We start from the raw sequence: 18,226 nt of genomic DNA, 5'->3' as shown, positions 1-18,226 counted from the left end.
CGACGCCCAAACGCGACAAACCATAACAGAACGTGATAACCTTGACAGAACTGGGGTTCTGGAGCTGTCGCGTTCCAGCCCAGTTTGTCGCGTATCGCGATGCACCAGGACGCGATGAAACCCAATCAGACGCGACAAAAAGCCTGATCAAACCATTTTTCGATATTTTCACACATTAAACTAAAATAAACGATCATAGATGCAATAATGAATGTACACGAGGTTAATTACGCACCTTAAGTCATATTCGAGGAAAATGGGATGTTACAACTCTCCCCCACTTGAATCAGAGCGCGTCCTCGCGATCCAAGCCGCATGACAAGAAGGAAGATAAACTAACACAAACTCTTCGGGCTCCCAAGTAAACTCGGAACCCTTACTACGACGCCATTGAACTTTAAAAGTCCTAACCTCTTTATGTCTCAACCTTTTGATCTTCTCATCAAGTATGGCAATCGGTTCCTTAATATATTCTAACTTATTGTTTAGCTCGATCTCGTCTAATGGCACCCAAGATGAATCATCCACAAGACACTTACGGAGATGGGAAACATGAAATGTATTATGAATCCCTGCAAGCTCTTCAGGTAATCCCAAACGATACGCGACTTCACCAACACGAGCTAAAACCTTAAATGGTCCAATAAACCGAGGAGCTAACTTTCATCGTTTTCGGAATTGAATAATACCTTTCCATGGTGAAACCTTAAGCATCACCATGTCACCTTTTTGAAATTCGATCGTTCATCTACGTTTGTCGGCATACGACTTTTGCCTATCTTGAGCCTTCTTCAAATGCTCTCGAATCATATCAATCTTATTATTCGTCTCTAAAACTAAATCGGTACTCCCGATTTCCTTTTGTCCCACTTCACCCCAACAAATCGGGGTTCGACATCTACGCCCATAAAGCATCTCATAAGGTGGCATCCCAATACTAGTATGATAACTATTATTGTACGAGAATTCCACCAAAGGCAAATACTCGTCCCAACTACCACCAAAATCGATAATACATGCCCGTAACATATCCTCCAAAGTTTGATTTGTACGTTCGGTTTGACCGTCCGTTTGAGGATGATACGCCGTGCTCAACTTCAATTGCGTACCCATATCTTCATGAAACTTTTCCCAAAACCGAGATGTAAAACGAGTATCTCGATCCGAAACAATCGATATAGGAACACCATGTCGAGAGACAACTTCCTTGATAAACAACTTAGCCAAGGTCTCCGAAGATATCGCTTCTTTAATGGGAAGAAACAAAGCACTTTTTGTCAATCGATCAACTATAACCCAAATCGAATCATATTGGGTTCTCGCCGTTTTAGGTAACTTTGTGATGAAATCCATGGTAATGTGCTCCCATTTCCATTTCGAGATTTCTAACGGTTGTAACTTACCATACGGCTTTTGGTGCTCGGCCTTAACTTGCAAACACGTGACACATTGTTCAACATACTTCACAACATCACGTTTCATGCCCGGCCACCAATAATCTTTCCTTAAATCAAGATACATTTTCGTCGCGCCCGGGTGAATGGAATACTTTGACTTATGTGCTTCATCAAGTAGCACTTGTCGATAATCACCCATCTTAGGCACCCACACTCTTCCTTGAAAAGACAACAAACCACGCGAACCCATTGTAATGAATTCCGATTGTCCCACAATTCGCTCTGCATGCTTGTTGTGAATGTAAGCCTCTTTTTGAATCACGCCGAGTTTTTCAAGAAAATCGTTAGTAATAATCATACGTAACAATCCCAATCGTAACGCCGGGTGATGACTCTTTCTACTTAACGCATCCGCGACCACATTCGCCTTGCCCGGATGATAAAGTATCTCACAATCATAGTCTTTTACCACATCCATCCACCTACGTTGACGATAATTCAAATCTCGTTGATGAAAGAGATGTTTCAAACTCTTATGATCCGAATAAATCGTACTCTTGACACCATACAAGTAATGGCGCCAAATTTTCAATGCATGCACAACCGCCGCCAACTCAAGATCATGAGTCGGATATCTCGTCTCGTGTTCCTTTAATTGTCGAGAGGCATAAGCGATGACTTCACCTCTTTGCATTAGAACACACCCGAGTCCATTTAACGAGGCATCACAATAAACCGTCATGTCTTCCACCCCTTCCGGCAAAACTAACACCGGAGCTTGACATAACTTCTCCTTTAACAATTGAAAAGCAATTTCTTGCTCGTTCTCCCAAACAAACCTCACGTTCTTCCTCGTCAATTTCGACAATGAAGAAGCGATCTTAGAAAAGTCTTGGATAAACTGACGATAATAACCGGCCAATCCGAGAAAACTTCGGACCTCCGTAGGCGTAGTCGGTTGTCTCCAACTCTTCACCGTCTCTATTTTCCTGGATCTACTTGAATACCGTCTTTGTTCACAATGTGGCCAAGGAATTGAACTTCCCTTAGTCAAAATTCACATTTGGAGAACTTAGCATACAACTTCTCCCTTCGTAACGTCTTCAAAACCTCGCGCAAATGGCGTTCATGTTCGTTCATACTCTTCGAGTAGACTAGTATGTCGTCAATGAACACAATCACTGACTTGTCCAACATAGGTTGGCACACTCGGTTCATAAGATCCATGAATGCCGCTGGTGCATTCGTAAGACCAAAAGGCATAACTACAAACTCAAAATGCCCATAACGCGTTCGAAAAGCCGTTTTCTCTATATCTCCCTCACGGACCCGCATTTGGTGATAGCCGAACCGTAGGTCGATCTTAGAGAAATACGTCGCACCTTGGAGTTGGTCAAACAAATCGTCAATCCGAGGCAATGGATAACGATTCTTGATCGTCACCTTATTCAACTCCCGGTAATCGATGCACATTCGCATGCTACCATCCTTCTTCTTCACAAATAAAACCGGAGCGCCCCATGGCGAAGCACTCGGTTGAATAAAACCCTTCTCGAGCAACTCTTGGGTTTGATTTAACAACTCTTGCATTTCCGTCGGTGCTAAACGATAAGGAGTTTTAGCAATGGGAGTAGCTCCCGGAACCAACTCAATGCGAAATTCAACTTGTCTTTCCGCCGGAACACCCGGTAACTCGTCCGGAAAAACGTCTTTGAATTCCCTAACCACCAGAATTTCACGAATAGTTGGTGGCTCATCACGAGTATCAACAACATGGGCAAGAAAATCCATGCCACCACTAACAAGAAAACGGCGTGCCCGTGCAAAAGAACATATCGGCACAAGTCTCCTCCGTTTATCACCGTGAATAATTATCTCTCCCCCACTTGGGGTCTTCACATGAATAGATTTCTCATGGCACGCGATATCGGCTCTATTACGATCGAGCCAATCCATACCAACAACGATGTCAAAATCGCCCAAAGTCATAGGGACGAGATTAATTTTAAAGTTTTCGGCACCAAAAACAACGTCACAATTCTTACACACATCGACCACTAGCACCGTCTTGCCGTCCGCTATTTCGACTTCTACCGGACGACTTAACTTAGCTAACGGTCTATCAAGTTTAGGCACAAATTTTGGAGACACAAACGACAAATTTGCACCGCTATCAAAAAGAATCCTTGCCGGATTAGAATTAACCAAGAAGGTACCTGAGACAACTTCGTTGGATTGCTTGGCTTCGTCGTTAGTCATCAAATAGTTTCAACCTCGAGCCGTACCCGCCGGCTTCTCTAGCCTTTTAACATTATCGTTGTTCAAATCGGGACACTCTGACTTTCGGTGTCCTTCTTTGTTGCAATTAAAACAAGTGATTTTGGTCGACGCCTTGGTGCAATCACGGGCCATGTGTCCTCTTTGATTACAATTATAACATGTGGGCCCGAAACCCCCGTAAGCACCCTTCTTCACACTATTAATGCTTTCGGAGCCTTTCTTGTTCTTTTTATTGGAAAAGTTCGAATGACTCGAACCCTCAAACTTTCTTTTAGAAAAAGTGAAATAGATTTTCCTTGGAACCTCTGGCTCAAAACCTCGAGCCAACTCAAACAACTCCTCAAAAGACTTAGCCATACCCCAACTAATCTTACCCTTCAACTCATCATTTAAAGTACGGTAGAAATCTTTCATTAATTTGTGATCGTCACCAACATATTTCGGGCAAAAGCGAGTCTTTTCCAAAAAGGTAGACTTGAGAGTAACCAAGTCCATCGAACTTTGTTGCAAATGATGCAACTCTTCCCAGATTCTATCAAGGTCGGAAGGAGTTCGGTATTCTTGGAAGAATTCCTTCTTAAACTCCTCCCATGTCAAGCTCATGCATTGCTCTTCACCATATAAATTGATTTTATCATCCCACCACAACTTGCCTTCCTCACGTAGCATGCTAGACCCATATCTCGTCTTCTTTTCGGGAGGACATTCCGCGGTACGGAAAGCTCCCTCGATATCGGAAATCCAACAAGTGCTTTTCAATGGATCCCTCACCCCATTAAACATCGGAGGTTGAGTATCCTTGAAATTCTTGTAGTGGAAGTCCCGCCTTCCACCCCCACCATTACCTTCACCCCCTTCGCCTCGAGGATAAATGTTTCTAGTTTCCAAAGCCTCCTCTATTGCGGCTTTCATACGTTCATTTATCATTTCGGTCACTTATCCATCAACCGACTCTTGGAAAACCTTTCGAACGTCGTCAAGAAAGTAATTTTTTAGTCTTTTAAAGATGGCCTCGACCTTGACCGTGAATTCGGGGTCCTCGCTTGTACCACCGATATCGTTATCGTGTCCGTTTCTCGTCTTCATTCTATAAAACGGAAAAGGTTAAACCATGAACGAAAAGGCACAACACGTAAGTATAAACATACGTACCACACTACCCCATCTTGCTCAACAATCGTCGTACATTACTCGTTTGACACGATTTGCACCCGTAACAACGGTAGCTAATCGTTGTTACGCGAGCACGTCGCATTAACTCGCTAGTACAACATTCGTCTTGCTTGATGATTGCTAAACCCAACACAAAACAATTAGCACAAGTTTAGTTCACATAAACCAAGGCACTAACAATTCCCGATTAGACCCAAAGTCCTACAAGTCCCGCATAAAGCGCTCACCAATAAAGCCCAACTCTAGGCACCTATCTCAAGTCGCCTAAATCCCTTAGACCATGCTCTGATACCACTTGAAACAACCCAACCCGTATTCCATACGATAAATTTTTATTTTTTTTATATAATACACATTTACGCGCCAATTAAATATGTAAACCATTCCACAAGTTCCATTTAAATGTACATCAACTTAAATGTTTACAAAAGGCATGAAGGCCATTAATTAAGTTTTATACAAGTTTGACCCACTACAATGATAGTTTATAATCCAAATGACACTCGAGCACGGTTTGGGGCTAAACTACCCAAAACGTTAGGCCAAACTTCAAAAGCTATGCCAAAAGCACCCCCTGTCAACATAAACGGGAGACAACTAATCTAACCGTATGCCCTTACCCTTGTCCAAGCCGGAACCTATAAAATGATAAACAACGAGAGGGTAAGCAATGCTTAGTGAGTGCAACAATTATACATACATATATATAACCTATCCATTTGCAATCACAATACCAAATACCTCATACGAACTTGTAACTCAATAGCATGTCAACATACCCGTAACACTAACAAGTCGTACATTATCACACCACTTCATTAGCATATACTCAACTCAGTATATATATAGTATGCTAAACAAAAACAACAATCTCAATATGGTTAACCAATAACGTAATGGTGCTACCGGCTTGTGGTTCACACCATACGCATTTGAGTCATACTCGTTTATAGTGCTACTGGCTCGTGGTTCACACTCGATGCTACCGGCTCGTGGTTCACATCTTAGTTTATAGTGCTACCGGCTCGTGGTTCACACTCGATCCTACCGGCTCGTGGTTCACATCTTAGTTTATAGTGCTATCGGCTCGTGGTTCACACTCCATCCCACACATGTTATGGCACTACCGGCACGTGGTTCATACTATAACATTCACAAATAAACACGCCATATACATGAACGCATAATTATTCCACTCACCTTGTCACAAGGATGATGATTTAGCACTTCCGAGCTTCAACGCAATGTACCTAAATCATTAAGTGCACATTCAATTTCACAACTAGTGGGATTAACCACAATACTTCCACTTGAGCATTTAATGACCCAATTTGCATTAAATGACTCAACTACTCACAACCGCCCATAAATGGCCAAGACTCGACTTTAATCACTAAGACTAGTGAATTAAAGTCTATTAACTTCAATTAACACAAAACTTAGGGTAATCCATACCCATTTCATCTAATTAGGTCAACTAGTACATCTTGACCCATTTTATATTACTTAGACTCACAATCAAGTCAAACTTACCCATTAACACTTCTTTCATAAATCTTAAAGTGTTTTAATGCTTACAACACCTTTGACACTTACAAACCTTATTTCATTAGACCAAAACCCTAGATTATGGTAATTAGGGTTTCCTTTCAACAATCTAACCCAAGATCCACCCATTTATCCCTCAAATGGGTCATACAAACCCCACATGAACCAAACCCTAGCTTAAACAAAATAAAACTCAAAACATAGAGTTAAGACTTACCAATACAATCACAATGTAGCTAGAGACGTAGGGAACAACTTTAAAACTTGGATTCGGGTGAGATTTGGTCTCCTTCTTCTCCAAGTGAGCTTTCTCTCACTAAACCCTAACTCTCTCTCTCTCTCTCTCTCTCTAAATTGAATGTGGTGTAGGTGAAGATGTGTTAAATGAGTTAGGATAACTCATTTATCAGTTTTCTAGATCTAAAATCGTCCACAAGTGAAAAGACTTAAACACCCCCAAAGATGCCATTTAAATTTGGTCAAATTTGTCAAACAGCGACATCTGTCGCATTTCGCGACAATCTGTCGCGTAACGCGACGCCCAAATGCGACAAACCATAATAGAACGTGATAACCTTGACATAACTGGGGTTCTGGAGCTGTCGCGTTCCAGCCCAGTTTGTCGCGTATCGCGACGCACCAGGACGCGATTAAACCTAATCAGATGCGACAGAAAGCCTGATCAAACCATTTTCCAATATTTTCACACATTAAACTAAAATAAACGATCATAGATGCAATAATAAATGTACACGAGGTTAATTACGCACCTTAAATCATATTCGAGGAAAATGGGATGTTACAACCGGAACCAGAGCCGACAGCCTCACCAGTAGGAACATTAGAAACTGGAGTTCCTGACATAGCCAATTCTGAAATAAAACACAAAATATCGAACACAAAAGCGTTAATGATATGGCCAAAACGGACGGTTTTGTTTTGCGCGACGTCGTCAGGTCGCGGCGCGTTAGAGCCAGCCACCAAGAGGGAGGTACTTGTTTTAAATTTATATTTAGCGGGGCCTAAATCGTACTACTCTTTATTATGAGTAAGGGAAGTATGACCTAGAGTCGTATTTTTGAGATATCAGTACAATAGAACCTATATCTAAACCTTAAAATAATTCTAAGGTGCAGGAGTAGTGGGTGATTACCTAATTTTGGGTTTTCTAGATTAAAGTAATGTAAAGTAAATGCGATAAAATTTGAAATTCAGATAAGGCTAAAGCAAGTGCATGTTATGATTTCATCAGTTACTTTGCCGATATTATGGAATGCTGGCTCATGGATAGGCAGTGACCTTGTATTTACTACACTAGTCCTAAACGCCCCTATCATAAGACATGTCATTGGGTAATGCGATAGGCTTGAAGATTCTGAATAGACAACAACGTCCCTTACCCGCGACGCCCGTGCAGTCTGACTACAGGCATACACATTCAGACGGCTCATCCAATTGAGCGACTCGGTTGGGTGACGTATTAACATTCCGAAATGGTCTAAACTTTCTTAAGTATAATAGAATACATGGTTTTCCATATCCAAGAGATGTGATGGGTCTCGATGCTTTCGTTAATGATTGGTTTAGAAGATAGTTAGGCCCTTAAAAGAGTTCAACCATAAAGAACACCCTGGCCAAGTCGAGCTGACTTCCAGGAATACGTTCGGTTATCTTAACGGTCCAATCCTTTATGCGTTCGAACAAACAGTTCCTTAATTAACTAAGAATCCCTCAAGCGGGGTGCAATGCTTGAGACCGCGTTATGGTGAAGTGTACTAGTCAACACAAACCATGTTACATGGCCTTACTTAGCAGAGGTACAGCTTACAACAACCGTTGTGCTTCAGCTTGCACGTACGAAGTTTATATTCTTAATGACTACACTAGCATGGTTTGGAACCGACAATGTACTAGGGGTCTAGTCAGATGTTTCACTACAAAAGAGTCCTCATTCGGAATCCAAGGCTCGGTGGACTTACTACAATCGGTGTGCCTTTGTCAAACTCACGTTGTATTCGATAAATTTCTCTTACCAAGGGGTGACATAGATAGTGTACTCTGAATCGGGGTTCGCGACTTCCCAATAATAGTGCCAATAACTACGTTCTATTTGCTGGAATAGCGATTGAGTTTAAAGCATAATCGGAAAGCATTTTGACAACATACACAAGCCATAATATAATTTCGTCATTATAACTGATTACGTCATAACATACACTAAAAATAACTACTCGCTAATCATGGCAACGATATCACAGAGCATAATAATGAAAGACATTATATGAAGACAAGGGATAGAATTACCAGTAGATTAAACGAGTTCTGAATACAAAAGTGATAACTTCAAGACTTCAGACCGCTCCTAATACAATCTTCAGCGTTCTTCTCCGGGTGCTAGGTTTCCAGCACGGAGTCAAAGACCTTGAAAGTATGACTAATATTGTACAAGAGAGAAAGAAGTGAATTGAAGTGTGTGTTGAAAATGAATGACAAATGCCCTTTAAATAGACTTGATTTTTACCTGCAAACGGTTGGCAGGCCGTTTGGCCAGCCCGTTTGCTGAGGCAGCCCGTTTTCTGAGGCCGTTTGATCTGGGTGTTTGGCAGGCCGTTTGCCTAACTGGTAGGCCATTTGGCAACCCGTTTGACAACCCGTTTGGCTTGTTGATTCCCAGGATCATAACTTGATTTCTTGTCTTTCACCATTTTCGCTCTAGAATCTTCGTTTTAGTTCCGATTCTCTTGATTCTTTTTGCATCGTCTTCGTAATTACTTGTTCTTCAATTCTAACCGACGAAGTGGGTATTTTGCCGATAAAGTTCGAATCTTTCTTGTTTTTGGGCCTTAATACCGGGGTGAAAACGTGACTTTTTAGCCGATATCAAATATCCCACACTTAGACTTTGCTTGTCCTCAAGCAAAATTCTCGTTTATACTTCAAGAAATCTTTTCGAAGTTTCTTTTCTAATAGCCTAAGCGATTTGCTTTTTATTATAAGAGCGAAAGATAAGGCGAGTCATCTATGTTAGGATTGAAACTATCTCTGCAAGTATGCGAGGAGGTTACATGACTTAGGCTAGCTTTCACGGGTCACTCAAATCACTCAAGTGTTTAGGATTCCCTATAGATCTAAGAAATGAATTTCACTCATAGCCAGTCATGTTGTACTCATCGTCATAGGCTTGATAAAGACTCAAATCCTTGCTACTAATGTGAAAACGGTAGTAACCATAGCATCTAGGTCATTTGTCAATGATGGAACGGAATTTTGGATTGGTGGTGAAGTTGTTTTAAGGGGGTGAAAAAGGGTTACATAGTCTCAAAAGACTTTTTATTTTGGAAAGTTTAAGATAGATAGGAGTGCTGAAATGTTTGAGAAGCACTTTTGAACTATACTTCCTTTTGAAGCGATAGGCATTTGTGGTCAAGTTCTTCTTCGGCGTTTCTCTTTATAAGTTCTGCTCCTTTTCTCAGAACTTTGAATTTTTTTTTTATTTTTTTGAAGATTTCATCTCGAGAAACTTTTTGTCAGTAAACTTTTTTCAAGACCTTTGTCGTGATACTTGAGAAGTTCATAACATCGAGTTTACGGAAGAAATCTCATTTTCTGGATTTTTGATTGATAGTAAAGATGATGTGGATGAGGTAGAAGAAGTGAAAGTGTGAGAGGGTTATTTTTGACAAATGGCTAGCTCTTCTGATTATAACCGAATCATATTTTGTTACTTGGAAATCCAGATCTAAAGCAAGTTCTGATTCCGATCACAGACATCGGCACTCTCAATGGAAAATAGTGGAGCATTAAAGATGAATGCTGGTCTTATTTGGGTGCCTCACCATAATCAATTTAGGTCGATAGTGCCTAGTCATGCAATGCTCTTTTAGAGATTCGGTTCGTCCTAATAAGATTTCCACCTTATTTAAGCCTTATTTTTATTTACAAACGTTTCAGGTTTTCAAAAATACTTTTTTGAAAAGGCTTTCTTTTGTTAAAAATTTGAAATTTGGCTTAAAAATTTGGAATCTTTGTAATGGGTTATTTAAATATAGCATAAAAAGGATTATACCATCATCCTACACTTAAACGAACATTGTTCTCAATGTTCCTAGTATATCCCACACTTAGGAGTTTTAGTTAAAGATTTGGGATTATTCGTTTAGTGTTTATTTGGTTTAGAATCACACACTTAGTGATAAGCTTAGGATGTGGCATAAAAATTTGAGCTAGTAGCGAACAGAGAAGGGTACCCCCAGCAGACATGGTTTCTTGTGAAGAGCTTTGCTGGTTTGGAGGTTTCGTCCTATATTCATCGGCTCACTTGTCATCCTTTATTTTTCTACTCTACTTTATTGCACGGGGTGAATCCCGAGAAGCGCTCATGTTTAAGGTCGTTGGCTCGACCTTATTGATGCTTAGAAAGTCGTCATTCCCCTCTGGTAGTTGAAATCTTGGTTTTCTCGAGGGAATGTGAGTCTTGGTGGATAAATCCTGAGAAAGTGTCGGACCAATAGTGGTAATAGGTCCGGTACTTCTCTTGAAGATCTTCTGAAAGAAAGATAGTGTGCGGTTTTGGCTCGTGACAAATCTTGAAGTCCGATAAGAATATTATCCACGGCTCTGCTGATTGACCCATGAATGTCGATCATTGAGGCAGTGCTGGTGGTGATTATCTCTCTGATAGGATGCTCATTTCGGAGATCTTCAAATAGTGTCAGAAATTGTATCTTCAGTATTTCAAAATCTTCTGATCGGTGTTCTCCACAGTAGGAGTCCGTAGCTTTGCACATAGTAGTCAAAAGGTGAAGCTGAAAAGAAGTGAAGAGCAGCCCTGACCCAAGCATTAATGTCACCGTCTTTGAGTATATCTCCCTACATCCAGTTTTGAATGTGAAACTAGGATCCGTGGATTCTTGGAAGATACGTGCTATCTGCTTAGTAACGTAGGTGGCAATGTTGACTCGGTTTGGTTCAAGGTGAGAAAACGGATTATTGCGTCTTAGTTCCTCTGTGACTACGTCTTGTAACTCTTTGATAATTAGATCGGTGTGGTGACAATTGTTACGTAAATTACTAGCCTCTCTGGTGTGCTTTCAAAATTATCCCTCTTCTAGAGAGCGAAAAAGCTGTGAATATCCTCGATCATTTGCAAGTCGGAGTGATAAGTCGGGCGTTCGGTGGAAAGATCCATATGCTTCCGGATGAGAGTTAGTAGTGCTCGTTGGTTTGCTGAGAACGGAAGCGCAGATCTGGCTAAGGCGTTGTAGACCTTAGAGTAAATGATCTTCTGATCTCGACAAAATCTTGTCTCTAGAATAGTGCGAACTACTGAGTCGTGCTCTCGTTGCCTTTCTTCGCGGTAGATATGATCGTGAAGGGTATTGATAAAGTCTTGAATGCTTTCTTCTAGGATTTCAGCATTATTGTCTTCTCTCTGGAGATAACGATCATATTCGTTCTTGATAGCCGTGATTCTCTCGGTTAAGCGTAGTGTATAACCAATTGTGATTTATGGATGGCTTCGAGAATCTTTTCAAATTCATCAGTGTCATTGATGAAGGTTATCATGTTGGCGTGAGTGGATATGATCGGAATTTGATCTGAAGAAGAGTCCGGCTCTTCCTGATCTGATTCGGATGGAGAATATGAGTTATCTGAGGTGTCTTTGTGTTGCTCTTCCTCGTCACCATTGGTAGAATAATCGTCTGAAGATTCGTCCGATGAACGGGTCTCTGTAGTATCCTGGTTCTTCACTTTGACACTCTCGGGGTCAATTTCTATGTCTTTAACGCCAACCTTATCAGTCTTCTCCTTTAAGCGAATGATTAAACTGTGATCTTTAGTCTCAATCCTCATTAATTCTTCATCACGCTCTGGGCTTGGAGATGGTATTATCGCAGTTTATTTTACGTCTTCCATTTCCTCTTCCTCCTCTTCCTCCTCAGGTTCTTCCTCTTCCTCTATTTCTTCACTGGGATCCTCTTCTTCCATTTCTGGGTCGTCAACAGACTGTGAATCGATACCCATCTCGATATCTTCGGCTGGTGGTGTGGACTCATCATCGGAAGTGATCCGTCTGGTGGAAATAGCAAACATCTCTGCCTGTCCAGAAAGATCGGTAGGCCGGTCAATTTTGAAGGTAATGCTCTCCCCTTGTGATCGTAAGATCAGGGTTTGATTGTACACATCAATAACTGTCCTAGCCGTATTCATGAAAGGTTTTCCTAATACTATTGGTGTGTGTAGGTCTTCCTGAATGTCCATTACTACGAAATTCGTAGGATACAAGAATTTGTCGACTTTCACCAAGACATTCTCAACTATGCCCTTAGGATATCGAATTGTAGGATCGGAAAGTTGGATTGTCATTTTGGTTGGTGATAAGTCTCCTAACTCAAATCTCTTGAAGAGAGAGTAGGGGATTAGTTTGATACTTGCTCCTAAATCTGCTAACGCATGAATGGTTCCAGATTGGTAGATTGAACACGGGAAAATGAAACGGCCCGTATCTCCTAGCTTCTGTGGTAGAGAGTTTTTGAGTACTGCTGAGCAGTCTTCACTTAGTGGAATTTTGTTAGAATCTGGTATCTTTTCCTTCGTAGAGAGAAGCCTTCCGATATATCTTTTTTGATTAGGCACTTTGGATACAGTGTCCAGGAATCTTCCATCAAGCTTGAAGGAATCAAGCTTGGATGGTTCTTCCTATAGCCTTCCAGGATAGGGTACACGAACCGGAGTTGCTGTGGGCAACTGTTGAGTATACTTCGATTTGTTCTTGATTCTAGCTGATCTTCTCCGTAGTTCTTCTCCTGGGATTACTGAGTCCATTTACTTAGCTTCCTCTATGTGGGGGTTTTGGATAGTATTACTAGGTAACTGATATGGCCGAAACGGACGGTTTTTATTTGCGCCGTGTCGTCGGGCCGCGGCTCGCCAGGATCATCCACTCGTGGGAGAGGGTACTGTTTTAAATTTATATTTAGCGGGGCCTAAATCTTACTACTCCTTATAATTAAGGGAAGTATGACCTAGAGTCGTATTTTTGAGATATCAGTAGAATCGAACATATATTTAAGCCTAAGATAGTTAGGGAGTAGTGATTATTTATTTTGGGATTTTTTAATTTATAAGACATATAAAGTAAATGCGATAAAATTCGTAATTCAGATAAGGTTAAAGTGAGTGCATACTATGACTTCATCAGTTATTCCGCCGAGATTATGGCTCATGAATAGGCAGAGGCCTTGTATTCATTACACTGGTCCAAAACGCCCCTGTCATAAGACATGTCACTGGGTATTGCGTTAGGCTTGAAGATTCTGAATAGACAGCAATGTCCCTTACCCCCGACGCCCGTGCAGTCTGACTACAGGCATACACGTTCAGACGGCTCATCCAATTGAGCGACTCGGTTGGGTGACGTATTAACATTCCAAAATGGTCTAAACTTTCTTAAGCATAATAGAATACATGGTTTACCATATCCGAGAGACGTGATGTGTTTCAATGCTTTCATTTATGATTAGTTTTCAAAGATAGTTAGGCCCTTAAAAAGAGTTCAACCATAAAGATCACCATGGCCAAGTCAAGCTGACTTCCATGAACACGTTCGGTTATCCTAACGGTCCAATCCTTTACGTGTCTAAATAAACAGTTCCTTAATTAACTAAGAATCCCTCAAGCGGGGTGCAATGCTTGAGACCGCATTATGGTGCAGTGTACTGGTCAACACTAACCGGGTTCCATGGCCTTACTTAGCAGAGGTACAGCTTACAACCACCGCTGTGCTTCAACGTGGACGTACGAAGTTTATATGCTTGGTGACTACACTAGCATGGTCTAGGACCGACAATGTACTAATGGTCTAGTCAGATGTTTCACTACGAAAGAGTCCTCAGTCGGAATCCAAAGCTTGATAGACTTACTACAACCGGTGTGCCTCAGTCGATCTTACGTTGTATCCGATAGACTTCTCTTACCAAGGGGTGACACAGATAGTGTACTCTGAATCGGGGTTCGCGGCTTCCCAATAACAGAGCCTATAACTACGTTCTATTAGTTGGAAAAGCGATTGAGTTTAAAGCATAATCGGAAAGCATTTCAACAGCATGCACAGACCATAATATTATTTCAGCATTATAACCACTTACATCATAGCATACACTAAAGATAACTACTCGCTAATCATGGCAACAATATCATAAAACATTATATAAGATAAAGGATAGAAGTATCAGTAGATTAAACGAGTTCTGAATGCAAAAGTGATAACTTCAAGACTCCAGACCGCTCCTAATACAACCTGCAACGTTCTTCTCCGGGTACTAGGTTTCCCGCACGGAGTCGAAGGCCTTGAGTGTATGACTAATATTGTACAAGAGAGAGAACGAAGTGAATTGAAGTGTGTGTTGAAATGAATGACAAAGACCCTTTAAATAAGCAAAGTTTTTGCCTGCGAACGGCTGGCAAGCCGTATGGCAAGCCATTTGGCAGGCCGTATTTGGCAAGCCGTTTGCTTGGCAGCCCGTTTCTTAGGGCCGTTTGCTGGACCGTTTGGCAGGCCGTACCCCATACTGGCAAGCCGTATAGCAAGCCGTATGGCAGGCCGTTTTTGGTGCTGGTCAGCCTTGATTCACTGGATCGTAACTTGATTTCTTGTCTTTCACCGTTTTTTCTCTAGAATCTTCGTTTTAGCTCAGATTCTCTTGATTCTTTTTGCATCGCCTTCGTAATTACTTGTTCTTCAATTCTAACTGACGAAGTGGGTATTTTGCCTACAAAGTTCGAATCTTTCTTGTTTTTGGGCCTTAATACCAGGGTGAAAACGTGACTTTTTAGCCGATATCAAATATCCCACACTTAGACTTTGCTTGTCCTCAAGCAAACTCTTATTTCCTTAAGAATCTTTTCGACGTTTCTTTTCTAATAGCCTAAACGGTTTGCTTTTATTATAAGAGAAAAAGATAAGGTGAGTCATTTATGTTAGGATTGAAATTATCTCTGCAAGCATGCGAGGAGGTTACATGACATAGGCTAGCTTTCACGGGTCACTCAAATCACTCAAGTGTTTAGGGTTCCCTATAGATCTAAGAAATGAAAACGCTCATAGCCAGTCATGCTGCACCCATCGTCATAGGTTTGATAAAGACTCAAATCCTTTCTGCTAAGGCGAGAACGGTAGTAATCTCATCTTTATGGGTCATTTGTCAATGATGGAAAAGGAATTTTGAAGTGGTAGTGAAGTTGTTTTTGAGGGGTGAGATAATGGGTAATGTAGTCTTTATACAGACTTTTATTCGGATAGATAGGAGTGCTGAAGTATTTTGAGAAGCACTTTTGAACTTTTCTTCATTTGATAATCATTTTCGGTCGAGTTCTCTTCGGCATTTCTCTTATTTAGTTCTGCTCCTTTTTTTTAGATACTTCATCTCGAGAAACTTTTAGCCGGTAAACTTTTTCAAGACCTTTGCCATGATACTTGAGAGGTTTATAACATTGGGTTTTCGGAAGAAGTTCTCATTTTCTGGATTTTTCGAGTAATAGTAAAGGTGATGTGGTGTAGAAGTGGTGGAGGTGCGGAAGGCTTATATTTGACAAATGGCTAGCTCTTTTGATTATAATCGAATCACGTTTCGCTGCTTGGAGATGTAGATCTAAAGCAAGTTCTGATTCTGAGCACAGACATCGGCACTCTCAACGGAAAATAGTGAAGCATTAAAGATGAATGCTGGTCTTATTTGGGGTGCCTTACCATAATCAATTTAGGTCGATAATGCCTTAGTCATGCAATGCTCTATTAGAGATTCCAATCTAACAAGATTTCCACCTTACTTTATCCTTATTTTTATTGACAAACGTTTCAGGTTTTCAAAAATACTTCTTTTGAAAAGGGTTTCTTTTGCAAAAATTTTGAAATTTGGCTTAAGGACTTGGAATCTTCGTAATGGGTTATTATAATACAGCATAAAAAGATACCAACATCCCACACTTAGACAAACATTGTCCTCAATGTTCCTAGTGTATCCCACACTTAGGAGTTTTAGTTGAAGATTTTGGAGTATTTGTCTAGTGCTTTTATTGGGTGTTATCCCACACTTAGTGATAAGCTAGGATGTGGCATAGTTTGAATCTTGAGCTAGTAGCGAAAAGAAAGAAATACCCCTAGCAGATGCGGCTGGCTTCCAATCCTTGCGTCTTTATCGGCTCATTTGTCATCTTTTATTCTTCTACTCTACTTTATTACACGGGTTGCCTCCTGAGAAGCGCTTTTGTTTATGGTCGTTGGCTCGACCGTAGTGATGCTTTAAAAAGCAAGCATTCCTCACTGATGGTTGTGATCTTGGTCTTCTCGAGTGAATGTGAGTCTTGGCGGGTAAATCCTGAGAAAGTGCCGGACCTATAGTGGTAAAACATCCGGTACTTCTCGTGAAGATCTTCTGAAAGATAAGTAGTGCACAATTTCGGCTCTTGATAAGTCTTGAAGTCCGATAAGAATATGATCTATAGCTCTGCTGGTTGACCCATGAATGTCAATCATAGAAGCAGTGTTGGTGGTGATTATTTCTCTGATGGGATGCTCATTTCAGAGGTCTTCAAATAATGTTTGAAACTAAATCTTTAGAATTTTGAAGTCTTCAGAACGGTGATCTCTACAGTAGGAGTCTGTAGCTTTGCACAGATTTGTTAAAAGATGAAGCTGGAAAGAAGTGAACAACAATCCTGATCCGAGCATTAATGTCACCGTTTTGAGTATATCTCCCGACATCCAGCTTTAAATGTGAAACTAGGATCTTGGATTCATGGAAGAAACGTGATAGCTGCTTCGTAACATAGGTGGCAATGTTGACTTGATCTGGTTCAAGATGAGAGAACGGATCGTTTCGCCTTGCTTCCTCCATAACAGCGTCTCGTAACTCTTTGATAATCAGATCAGCATGGTGATCAATTGTTACGTAAATTACTAGTATGTCTGGTGTGCTTTCAAAATTATCTCTTTCAAAAAGAGTGAAAAAGTTGTGAATATCCTCGATCATTTGCAAATTAGAATGATAAGTCGTGCGTCCGGTGGAATGATCCATATGCTTCCGGATGAGAGTCAGTAGTGCTCGTTAGTTTCGTGAGAATGGAAGTGCAGATCTGGCTAAGGCGTTGTAAACCTTAGAGTAACTGATCTTCTGATCTCGACAGAATCTTGTCTCAAGAATAGTGCAAACCACTGAATTGTGCTCTCATTGCCATTCTTCGTGATAGATATGATCGTGAAGAGAATTGATAAAGTCTTGAATGAGTTCTTCCAGGATTTCAATATCATTATCTTCTCTTCGGAGATAAAGGTGGTGTTCTTCTTTGATAGCCATGATTCGTTCTGTTAAGCGTAGTGAAAAATCAATGGTTGATTTTTGGATGGCTTCGAGAATGTCCTCAAATTCATCGGTATCATTGATGAAGGTTATCATGTATATGTGTGTGGATATAACCGGAATTTGATCTGAAGAAGAGTCCGGCTCCCCTTGATCTGGTTCGGCTGAAGAGTGTGAGTTATTCAGAATCTCTTCATGTTGCTCTACCTCGTCATCATCGGTGTATTGTTCTTTTGAGGATGCGTCTGATGAACGGGTTTCTTTAGTATTCTGATTCTCCACTTTGATACTTGCAGGATCAATTTTTATATCCTTAACCTCAGCCTTGTCGGTCTTCTTCTTGAAGCGAATGATTAAACTGTGATCTTTCGTCTCAAGCCTCATTATTTCTTCATGACGCTCAATGCTTGGAGTGAGTATTTTCGCAGTCTCTTTTACGTCTTCCATTTCCTCTTCCTCCTCAGATTCCTC

This window comes from Rutidosis leptorrhynchoides, chromosome 3 (genome assembly GCF_046630445.1).
Source record: "Rutidosis leptorrhynchoides isolate AG116_Rl617_1_P2 chromosome 3, CSIRO_AGI_Rlap_v1, whole genome shotgun sequence".
Classification (NCBI taxonomy): Eukaryota; Viridiplantae; Streptophyta; class Magnoliopsida; order Asterales; family Asteraceae; genus Rutidosis; species Rutidosis leptorrhynchoides.
The sequence above is the reverse complement of the archived record's forward strand: the minus strand, read 5'-3'. Positions refer to the sequence as shown.